At 41.4% G+C, this 12244-nt stretch overlaps 1 protein-coding gene across 1 annotated transcript in view; it reads right to left on the reverse strand.

Annotated features, from left to right (window-relative positions):
* KLF12 (KLF transcription factor 12) overlaps positions 1-12244 on the reverse strand; it is a 144250-nt gene that overhangs the window by 34763 nt on the left and 97243 nt on the right. The window lies entirely within an intron of this gene.

Consider the following 12244-nt stretch of genomic DNA (forward strand, 5'->3'; position numbering starts at 1 on the left):
CAGTCAACTGCAGTCAATCAATTTTCTTTGTGGTGCCCTTTTTGTACCTTTCAATCGCCAGCAGCAGATGGCTCAGCCTGGCTGCCTCACTGCCACATTCATAACGGAGAAACCAGTGAGAAGTCAAACAACACTGAATCAAGAATGAAAATGATGACTGGTGTAATGAGAGCATTTCATTATTTTTGCTTTGTAAGCAATTTAGCCCTGATTATTACTGACCTTTGACGGTAACTGCATTTTACCCCGCAAAATGTGCCATCCTAAAGAAGTGTGGGCATACTGTACGGCAGACACTGCTTCTGAGTGTGTTCATACATAAACCAGACCATTTCCCTTCCTGTGTTAGACGTTTACCTAACAGCTGAGTTACCAGCATTCAGTGGTCACCCTTATTTTGTGTCTGTGCAATAAACAACACAAGAACAACTCAATACCGTATACCTGGCAAATAATAATAATAATAATTACTATTACTTCTATGGCACCCAAAAGAGCACTAGGTACTCCACAAAGTACTTAAAAAGACAAACTATGTGCTGCTGTGAGCTAACACTTAGTGAAACAGTAGAACTACACGAGGTGGAAAAACAGGAGGAGGTGGTGTAACAAGAGGAAGTATATGGTTACAGGAATAATATTAACCAGTTACTAATCTGGGAGACATGAGGTTCCTGCACACTGCCTATTCTTATTCTACATGGAGTGGAATCCCTGTGACTGGACATTTTGTTAGCACACTTTCCAAATCTATTGGTTTTTCCAAAAGTGCTGTTTGATTGCATGCTAATCTGCATCTTTCTTCACTTTTAGATTTTGGAGCCTGAAAGCAGATACAATGGAAAGTTTTGTCAGTTCCAAACTAAATATTAAGGAATTATAGTACAATGAATGTCAGCCAGAAATTTTGAAGTTTCCACTGATTTCGCAGTGATGGCACGATATGGTCTGTGACTTTGGGCCAAGGCACACCTGACCAAAACCAACTCACTTCCCTCAAACTACATAATGCACCAACCAACAAACCACACTGAAGGACTCTGCACACTCATGGTACATGTTAAAACTTGTGACTGACTCGCTGCTTTCGCTCACTCTTCATCTCTATCTGATTTTTAGGGCTCACTTGTCAGGGGAACCATTCAGCCCACTAGGTCTAGCCAATGTACTCCAACTAAAGTGCTACAATGCCCCCTAAGCCTGCCGCTCCCATGCACCTCCATGTCTTCACAGCACTGCCTTCCTGTCTGCCAGAGTGATTACAGCATCCTTCACCTGCTCAGTGCTCAGTGGGACAGCCCAGGGAGGGAAGGGGAAGAGAAAAACTGCAGTGCTTGTTACCGAATCCATCTACCAGTACAAAAACAATTGCCACACAGTCCCCCGCTCGCTGGGCAGCTGCATACCAGCCAGAACAAAGCACGCTGTTGGCGCCTCCACATTATTAATAATAGTAAGGTATGTGCTGCAGCAGGAGGGGAGCTGCGAGGGGTGGTGCTCCACAGGGCTGGCATAAGGAATGGATCTGCTCCAGGCTGCCTGCCAAAGGCACTGGAAAACTTGACTTTCTGGGGGCCACCAGAGGATGCTTTTGTCCCGCCTGCAGTACCCTTTTGGAGGGTTTCAACTTCAGGCTGCACTGAGCCAAATGCAGGCGGGAAGTATTCCTGCTTGTTCTCCAGCCTCCCCAGTAACTGGCACTGCTGCCTCATGATAAAATGGAGTCACTGCTCCCTGACCAACTGACAGATAAAAGCTTCAGGCTGCCATGCTCATGGGAGTTTATAGAGATCACTGGAGCCAGTGGTGAGCATCCTCGAAAGCATTCCCACTAGCCCCTCAATCCAAGGGGAAGCAAGAGGGACAGCAGAGCCTGCCAGAGGGAACATTCAGGTTTGTTGAGGACCCACAGCAAATGTAGGGATTTGGACAGTCTCACAAGACACGGAGGAGAGAAGGGAAAAATCTGTAATGTTTTGGTGGAAACCCCCCACTCTCTGCCAACAGCCTCATATGCTATAGGTATTGTAAGGGTAGAAAGGCAGCAAACCAGCACTGAGAAAGGAAGGGGCACAATGGAGAAAAAAATAACTGAGATGCTAGTGTCCATCGGTGCACCATTTAGCATTGGGACACATGTCCAAGGGAAGTAAAGTGTGTGTTCATGAATAATCTGTTGCCAGTTCCAGCCTTGGATCACCTTTAGGTTTTCACACATCTGACACACCCCTGAGATGCAATGTATCCTCACTATGGCCATTTCTTCCCACTCAGAGGGCTGACAAACTGTAGAACAATGCACAGAGAAATGATTGCTGGCTTAGTTAAAAGGACTGCAGTCAGCTAGCTGCTAGAAGCATTACTAAATATGTTGATGTTTCATAACTGAGTTTACTCTCATCGCTGTGTTTCTGGTTTGCATATGGCAGGAAGGCTCTGGCAGGGTGAATGCTCTGCTGTGCAGATCTGCTGCAATACCTCATTTTCACCGGCAGAGATGATCGAGGCTTCCCAGCTCGTTTCTCCCGGCTGCCTATCCTTGCTGCGGAGATGAGCTGTGACGCATTGTGAGAGTCCAGCTCTCTACAGAGGTGCATGCAGAAAATCTACACCTTGTCTATACAGAACCTTCAGCTTTCAAACCACTAGCACCGACTCCACAGGAAGGAGAGGCAATTTGGCTTTCATGTGTACTGAGCAGAAACAATTTGAGATATCATCTATTTTGCAGAGGATTAAAGCTACCAAGTGTCTATCTTAAAAAAATCAGCCTGCCTCACAAATACAAACATGCAGTTAGGGTTTCCAGGGACACATTATCTCATATTATGGTATATGCCTGAAGGTTAACCTAAGCCTGAAGCTGGATTTGTTAAGCCACTGTAATCACCTAAAGATAACTTTGTTTTCATTAAAAAAAAAAAAAAAAAAAGAAAGGAAAGAAAAGAAAAACAAAAAGAAAGAAGTCTTTAGGGGTTTCCTCTGGGGGAAAAAAAAAAAAAAAAAGTTCTTTGAGGCTGTCTTGAGGATTCCTGGAAGTTTTTTTTATGTGTTCTAAAAATTACCCCTGTGAAGCCCTGCAGTCATGCCTTCGTGGTACAGATGCCCAGAGAATGCAGACCCTGCACATCTCCTGCACTGCCTGCCCTCAGCTCTACAGCTCAAGATGGTGCTTCCTGCCCAGAGCTAACTCTCTGCCCAAATATTTTCCACCTGACTTCACAAGCTACTTCTTGTAGAGAAAAACTTAACTGAATTATCACCTCATTCCAGACTAGTTCCTATACAAATAAGAAAGCCCATGAGCACAGTAAGGAAATCTATTGCAATGCTTATTTTCCTACAATGGCTGACAGAGGGTACCTCACTTTTCAGCAGCTAATACAATTTTGCTCCTGTTGCTATAAAGGACCAACCACAGTTTCTAAGGCAGAGCACACCTATCGCACACCTATCGCACACCTATCGCACAGACGATATTATTCCAGGACTCTTTATTAACGTTTTGCCACAGCTGAACTGTTCTGCACAGATTTTCTGCTCAGTATGGGGGACTGGGGAGGGGGGCATTAATTATACAGAAAGATGGAGCAGGGCCAGGCAGCCCCTCTGGTGCACTGTCTCCTACATGCACAGCCTCCTTCCTGCTGTTTTGCAGCTACGAGGATCACCTGTTGGTCTTGGCGCTTGCCCAAGCTGGGGCCTAGCGGAAATGACAGAATCAGCTAGAAATGAGAGCCAGCTCCTATTCCAGCCACCCAAATGAGGGAAATACAAAAACAGATGATGGCAATGTGATCTAGCTGCTGAACCTGGGAGCCAAGAGGGGGTGGGGTAGAGGGGAATGGAGAAAGAAGTGGTATACACTGAAAAAAAACAAGAAGAAAAAAACCTAAAACCACTAAAAAGAAGCTTTTCTCCTCTTTTCATATTCAGCACAGCAAAACCAGGAGAGTTTTTCTCCACATGAACACCTGCCAATAGGGAGACGTACCTTGTTTTTGCTCCTGCTGGGTATGTTGGATGCTTCCGTCTCCCACATGAGAGATGTCAAAGGCATACCCAGGTATGTGGCAGAAACAATCTGCCTTTTTCAGACTGGTTCCTCTCAGCACTGCACGGTGACACACAAACTGTTCAAAGATCTGTGTCAGCAATTCCCTTCTCCCATAACAACAGTGCTCAGCAAAGCTTCCTACTTGGTATTTGGGTGCGATGCAATGCTGTGCAGCACGGTTAACTATCACTTGCCGCTGATTTCATTCTTCTGGGCAGAAAAGCAGCTAAGTGCCCCAGCAGAAAAGGCAATCATCACTAGCAGTATTTAAAAGAAAGGAATGCTGCCTTTAAATGGCAAAAATAAATGCTAAAAGTAAAATCTTGCATTTCTAGATATAACTAGTTTAATACAAGACCTTGGAATCCATGCATACTTGAAGAAGTAAGTACCCTAACGTCTGAAATGTCTTGTGAAATTTCTCTGGAACCCTTGAGTTTAGTAACCCAATAAATGCATACTCTTTCATACAGCTTAATTGGCTTTAAATGATCTTTCTAGAGATTATTTTTTTAAAACAATTTTTAGAAACAATAACAATAAAAGCAAGAAAAACCTAATTCTTAAAAGGAAGTTTAACCCTCTTAAAGAGCAATAGAATGGGTCCCCAAAGCTTACTTGTTCCTGAGAAAACACTTCATGAATAATCAATGCACAGGCCAACCTCTCAGCAAGCACCCAGGCTTCAAACACACCCAGTATTCAGCAGTCTCTATGACTCTGGCCTTTAGACTGTAACACTTCTTGCCTTGCCCTCCCCAGTTTCCCAAGCTGCCTTTATTTCTATTCTTTCTATCAACTAGGTAGGTAAGCAGAAGCAAAATTTGAGCAGTGGGAACAGGCTGGGGATAATTTGCACCTTATGAATTATTCAGGCCCTCCTGATTCCTGCACCTGCACCAAGGCAGGAAGCTTATGAGGAACAGTCATTACTCTTCTCTTGGGTCTGCACAAGCTCAGTTACTGCTCAGGCACTTTGTTCTGTAACCAAGAGCTTCAGGTCTTGTATTAAGCAGGGGAAGTAGGGGGAAAAAATAGACTTACATTGTAAATCCCTTCCCCTGTCCCCTGCTGCCCCAAACCCAGGATAATCACTCAACCCCTTCTGAGACAAATGAATTGCAGTTTGTATCAGACTGCTGAATTCATCTCACATATGCTAATCCAGATCAGAGCATCAGCAGAGAAAAAACTGATGTGTGCATGAGCTACTCTCATCAGATATTTACTCAGCTGTATTAGACCACATGTTTAACTTTTCTTTAGCTCAGTAGGGAATATTTCACCTGCATCTACAGTTTTACATCCTAACTTGATCGTTAAGGCATCCTTCTCCACAGATGCAGCACAAAAAAATCCTCACTCTGTCACTGTGGCTAACATCAGGAATACTAGCAGTTTAACAGAAGAGTCTACACCATGCTTTCAACATGATGGATTTAATGAACAATTTGATCTTTGCCATCCTCATCTACTATTATCTCGGTAAACAGAACGTGACACCTAACTGCAAATCCAGATATGAACCATGAATCTAGAAGCCATTAAGAACATTTGCAGAGAGCAGATACAAACCAATTAGCACTATGAACATTTTAAGATAACAGTATGTTATTGAGCTAATATGCTAACGCAAAAAGATCTAAAAGTATTATGCACATCCAAAGCAGCAAACACAAATCAATCTTTACTGTATCTTATGTCCACAGTTGCACTGAGTATCTTTGGATCGTGTCCTTTATTACCATGACGTCACCAAGAAGTTCTCCACTTATAAGATCATCTCATTAATCCCAAGCAGCTAAGCATCATGCTTTGATTGATTCAGTAAAACAGATCTGCAGCAACTGATAATGAAACCTCCTTAATCTCCTCTTCCAAAATAATGAGTCAAACACAAGGTTAAGCATTCAGGAAACTACAGTCAGTCCTTATCAAATCTTTGCTCTTCTTCTTTCTATGCTTAAAGAAGTTAATTCATTTTCCTTTCAATACAGAATGGACAATTGGTCCTAGCTGCTCATATCTCATTCCTATCCAATAACAGGTACTCTGGCTCTTTTCTTAAGGTATTTTAATCGGGCATGTAAGCACATTTTATTCTTTGATGCTCTTTCATTCAGCATCATTAATCCCCAGCATGAAATCAATAGACTTAAAACATTTAACATGTCAAAATGCTACATACTAATCTACAAATAACTTCAGCTCATCACGCACTGAATAAATAGCTTGCAAGATGGAAACTCTGCCATCCTTTTGCCTTGGGAATCAGCAAACTCTAAGCCAGTCTTTCACTGAAGTAAACAGATTCTCAATTCTCTCTCCGAGTATCTGCCATTAGAGGCCAAAAAAAAAATAAATATGTTGATAAACAAAACTTGGTGTTTTCCATTTGCTCTGTCACCTTTTCTTCATCCCTTGTGGTCACATTGTCCTTATGAGAAACACTTGTTTTACCACAACCTCTTGACTGCAAGCATGCTCAAAAAAACCTTAAAAACAATTACAGTAACTGGGTTACAGATTGTACTGGATGGTAAGGGAAGGGAAAAACATCTTTGCAGTTGTTTATTTTCCCTGTTGAAGAGCACACATTGTTTCTCTGCTTGAAAGGAATGTGTAAGAGACAACAACCACAGTTGCTTAAAAAAAAAAAAAAAGAGCAAGAAAGAAAGAGAGAGAATTTGCTGGACTTTATGTATGATTTACAAAGCCACTCAGGTATAGAAAGTGACAAGAATCTCTTTAATGGCAGAAACTGTGTCAGAGATACAAAAATTAAGGACAGCCAAGCACATCCTTTGATAGGCAGAAGGGTAGAAACAGGTAAACAGGAAAAAGTAGTACTCTAGCTAATGGAAACACATCTTAAATTCTATTACATTAAAAAGCACCGAAAGCTTTCTCATTTGAAAGGACAAAATGTAGCTTGGGAGGTGAAATGCATGGATAAAGTGTGAGAACTGGCATGCTGAAACCTTGATTTGGGAGGAAGGTATTATATGTGCATGACTGCATTTCCATCCGCTGCCCCATGAACAGCATGTCCCTAAATTCATGAGGTCCTCCACATACTCATTCTGGTAGGTGCCCATTTCCCACCTACAGCAAGGCAATGTCCTGAACTTTGCCTATGTCTTGTGAAAAGTCCTAAAAGGCAGACAGAGTTTTGATGGCACTAGCAAGGTGCTCTGTTGTATCATTGCAGTCAGGACAATCTGCCCAGTGTGGTGGGTTGAAAATTCCCCCAACATTAAATTGCCAGACCAGCCCAGCTGGAAGTAAATGAAGTTGTATGTACAAGCAAAACTACAATCTACAATGAAATGCGATGAATATGTACAAAATACAAACAATATTTACAGATATTTACAATTTATAAACAGCACAAGAACCCCTCTGGCCAAAAACCAGGGGAGCTGATAATAGCTTTCCATTACCTGCCCCCTCCTTCCACTCTCCCCCCAACCCCTGGACCCAAAGAGACAAGAGAAAAGAGCAGAGGGTTGTTTCGTTAGGATACTCAGCCAAAACAAAGAACACAGCCAAGGTCAAGCAGAAGCAAGTTAGTGTCTCCCAGAATGAAGAAGTCAAAAGAGAGAGAAAGTTTACATATCTAAGTTTTATGGAAGGTATCTGTCCAATGGGATTTGTTTAGAACTTATCATTATTGTTCAGTTTTCGGCTCCCCAGTTCAAGAAAGACAGAGAACTGCAGGAGAGAATCAAACAAAGAGCCACGAAGATGATCTGGGGACTTGAGCATCTCCTCTATGAAGAGAGACTGAGAGACCTGGGGCTGTTTAGTCTTGAGAAGACTGAGAGCAGATCTCATAAATGTGTATAAATATCTGAGGGGTGGGTGTCAAGTGGACGGGGCAAATCTCTTTTTGGTGGTGCACAGTAATAAGACAAGGAACAATGGATTCAAACTTGAACATATAAGACCTCACCTCAACATGAGGAGAAACTTCTTTACAGTGGGGGTGACAGAGCACTGGAACGGGCTCCCAAAGAGGTTGTGGAGTCTCCTTCTCTGGAGACTTTCAAAACCCACCTGGATGCGTTCCTGTGCAGACTATCCTAGGTGATCCTGCTTTGGCAGGGGGGTTGGACCTGATGATCTCTGGAGGTCTCTTCCAACCTCTAATATACTGTGATACTATGATTTTCCTTTTTACACCCAATGGTAATTTATTTACATTCTACCATGTTCTTTTCAAGATCTGTGGAAAATTTTAAAGGTACAGCCTAAAACTACCACACCCAGGGAAGGAAGGACTTTGGTTGTAGGTCCTTCTCAAACTGAAGTTTGGATTCAGCATCTCCGCTATCTCAGGAACAACCTAGCTATAAGGACTCACGGTCTCCATATAAGTGTCCATGGAAGTAAGGCAACTCTGCAAGCAGGAACACTCTTTTTACACAGTCTACTTCCAATTCTGTGACTTCTGTGTTCCTGTCCACACAATGGCCTGTCAGCAAGAAGGGAGAAGACAGACTCCACTGATCCACTGTCAAGGATCCCAATTATTAAAACACCCCTGCAGTGCTTGTGCTGAGAACTTAAACCTCAGGTTCCCGAGTTTGTGGAGAAGCTAGTTAATGAAGCTCTCCTGCAAAAGATGGGAATACTCCGGTTGCTGTTTCCAGCTTGTTTTTCAAAAGAATCATCTCTGCTCTGCTATCATCTACAAAGAGCTATGCAGACTGCCTCTGAGTAAATCAGAAGCTTTATTTCCTGCTGGTTCCTGATACAGTCTGTAATGACTTACCTAATGCAACTGGGCTGTGTTCCTATGGCACCACCTACGTTCCACAGGCCGACAGTGAAGAGGTAGATGGGTAAGATCTCCTTTTTGGTTGCTTCTGAGACATACAGTTCTCTCTAGTGATTATAATGGGGAATTCAGGTGCTTTTCCTCAGATGTCAGACCACCTTGCAAAGCTTAATCTTAACATACAGGCAGAGAGGTTCATGTCCAAGTGAGGCACAAATTCTATTTGCTTAAGTATGCAAAATTTTTTTTCTGAGTGTGTAACAGATTCTAGTGCCTCCCGTGTACTACAACATACTCTCACTACAGCTGAGTGAAGGAATGAAAATTTCATAGCAGGTACGACTAATCTGTACTTTTCTGTAAATATCCATAGTCTTAGTGACTTCCTGTTTCTGCAGTTTTTCCCATTGAAAGTAATGTTTATGCACTCAGCTGCATGGAGGAAAAGATGTAGATTAGGGAATTACTTCAAATGCTTTGGCTATCCTGGATGCATTAATTTTTCAATATCTCATTTATGAAAAAAAAACTACCAACAAAAAACCCGAGGTAAAACTAAAGTATGTAACGAGGACATTCCAAATCAGGGAAAGAGAAGATGAAGCATTTGATTCTGGCAGCGCTCTCAGTTATTACCAGTAACATCCTGTTTATCATAATCATTATTATTTATTCTTTTTTTCTATAAAAATGATATGGACTGTCTTTGCAGATGTGTATTTTTCAGCAGAGGCTAGATTTACTCATGGGTGAGAACAATTAAAGTTTAAATATAAGAAATATATATTTTTTTAAGCCTGTGTTTAAAAACAGTTTGGCCCTGCAGATGAATTGCTAGGAAGACTTGGGCCTTAATAACTGAATGGAAATCCTAACAGGTGAAAGTGTACTTTGCAAAGTTTACTTTCTTTGTGAATTGGTGACAAATGAGAACTACTGCTTTGAGTTAGTCTTACAAATGGCAGGAATAAGACAAAGTGTTGTGAATGTTTTAATTTGAATAGAGGAGAGTCAAAGCAAACTAAGGTGAAAATGGTGTCCAGCAGGGTAATTCAGATCAGGAAAGGCATCCGACTCCATAGCAGCTTAACCCTGACATAGCCCCAGAGGCAGTGGTACATCTGGCAGCTAAACAGCTAGCCAAGAACCCAGCAGAGGTGCAAGCCAAGAAGCCAGCCATGAATGCACATGCCAACACAGGAAAGCTATATGCCAGAATTCAGCATCTGTGTCCTCCAGCTGCCAAACATCTCCCATTTGGCCAAGACTGTAGATTGAGGTGTTAAAAAGAACAAGGTAAATTGTACAAGAGCAAAAGCACTACAACTGGTGAGACACCAAGGATGAAGAGGTGTGTTGTGCCTTCCAGCATCTGAAACTCAGTGAAAGAGTGCATCAGGGCACTTCTGGATCAGTGGAGGCACCATGGACAAAATGCTCAACATTATAGAGGACATGAACTTCTAGACATGTACGAACCAGACTGCCAGCCAGTGGCCATCCACAGAAGTCAGCAGATGTAGAACATTTGTGCGGAACTGGGTTTCAGTAAAACTTACAGCTTTTAGTAGACTTTGTGAGCCCAATGAAAACAAAGGGAAAGGAGCCTACAAAAAGGGTTCTTCAAGATTGTAATCTATTCTGTTCCTCCACCATGACAAAGAAAATTAAATATCTAAAAATATTTCTTTACTTTCATAACTAACACACCATACTTTTGAGAGTAATTTTATGGAAGAATAACCTTCTTGAAATTTAGTGGAAAAAAAATAACTTGAAAAGCCCCAAAGCTTGACAGGTACAAAATTTCCTTCAAACTAAATAAATACGGTCACATAGCTGTACTTAATTGTAGCAGAATTAATTTCTGAGAAGCAGTTACTGTTTCTAAATTGTAATAGTGCCATATTTCAAGAAGCAAAACCAGCTGCAAGGAATATTCCTAGAAACTGAGGAAGAAGTTCTTCACCATGAGAGTGGTGAGAGTTGTCCAGGGAGGTGGTTGAGGCCCCATCCCTGGAGGTGTTTAAAGCCAGGCTGGATGAGGCTCTGGCCAACCTCATCTAGTGTGGGGTGTCCCTACCCATGGAAGGGGGGTTGGAACTAGATGATCCCTTCCAACCCTGACTGACTCTATGATTCTATGAAATGTGAGCAGTTTTAAGTGCACCATAAGAATTCATATTTTCAAACGATATACTGACTTAAATATTCATCTCATTGACCTAATTCCCACCTTTCACTCTCCAGACAGGTCCACATGGCCTAAACAAGGTTTGACAGATGTGACTTTCTTGAACAATTTTGTCTTTTATTAGAAGACACAGACGGCCCTATATATCTCTTTCAAATTTACGTTTTTGTTAGCAGCCATTGCCCCACCAAAATACTACATTTCAGTCTCATCTCACTCTATTCAGAGCCAAATAGCTTCCAGTGGTTTGGAAATGGCACACAAAATGACTTACTCCTTCATCTGCATCTAATCACACATGTTGTTCAGGGGGCAAGATGGAACACTGGAGGTTCCATGTAAACATAAAGAAAATCATTTTTCACTGTGAGGGTGACAGAGAACTGGAACAGGCTGCCCAGAGAGGCTGTGGAGTCTCCTTCACTGGAGACATTCAAAACCTGCCTGGATGCATTCCTGTGTGACCTGCTCTAGGTGGTCCTCCTCTAGCAGGGGGGTTGAACTAGATGATCTTTCAAGGTCCCTTCCAACCCCTAACATTCTGTGATTCCGTGATTACTAAGATCTCATAATCATTGTTACTGTATGCATAAACTCTACACATAAATTCATGAGCAAGTTTTTTGAGCAAAATATTGAAAATATTAAATAAAAGAGCAAAAAAAATTACAACATAAGCCTCCTTGAAAATACTTCCTGTAGAATAGAAGCTAATACAACTGCTGATTACACAAAGTATTATTGCTAATTTCAGCTAAAGGAGCCTGCATTCAAAATTGTATTTGAAATTCAACTTTATTTTAGAAAATATTTTGGGAGACTACTACATTCTTCAGAATAATTTCCATGTTCCACTGATAATTGCAATCAGATCAAAGGAAGTTTTAAAGATCTTTTAAAAATAAATATATCATCTCAGTTTCATACCAAAGGAAACCTTATAAGTTTTATATTGGTTTCAATAGAGAAGTTGCTGCAGCTGCTGCTACTTTGAAAATGTTTGAGTAATAAGATCTTGCAAATTTTTAATATAAATATATTAGTTGTAATGCAATTAACTGCAAATTAGAGATAGCAGTAGATTTGAGGAATGATTTCTGTATTTGACTACTCATTAGCAATTTAGAAGTGTAATTGCTCTTAAACATGCCATCTTCTTAATTTTATTATGAAGTTTAGCTCTACTTGTAAATGTCAAGAATTTATTCTG

This window comes from Indicator indicator, chromosome 1, assembly GCF_027791375.1.
Source record: "Indicator indicator isolate 239-I01 chromosome 1, UM_Iind_1.1, whole genome shotgun sequence".
Taxonomy (NCBI): domain Eukaryota; kingdom Metazoa; phylum Chordata; class Aves; order Piciformes; family Indicatoridae; genus Indicator; species Indicator indicator.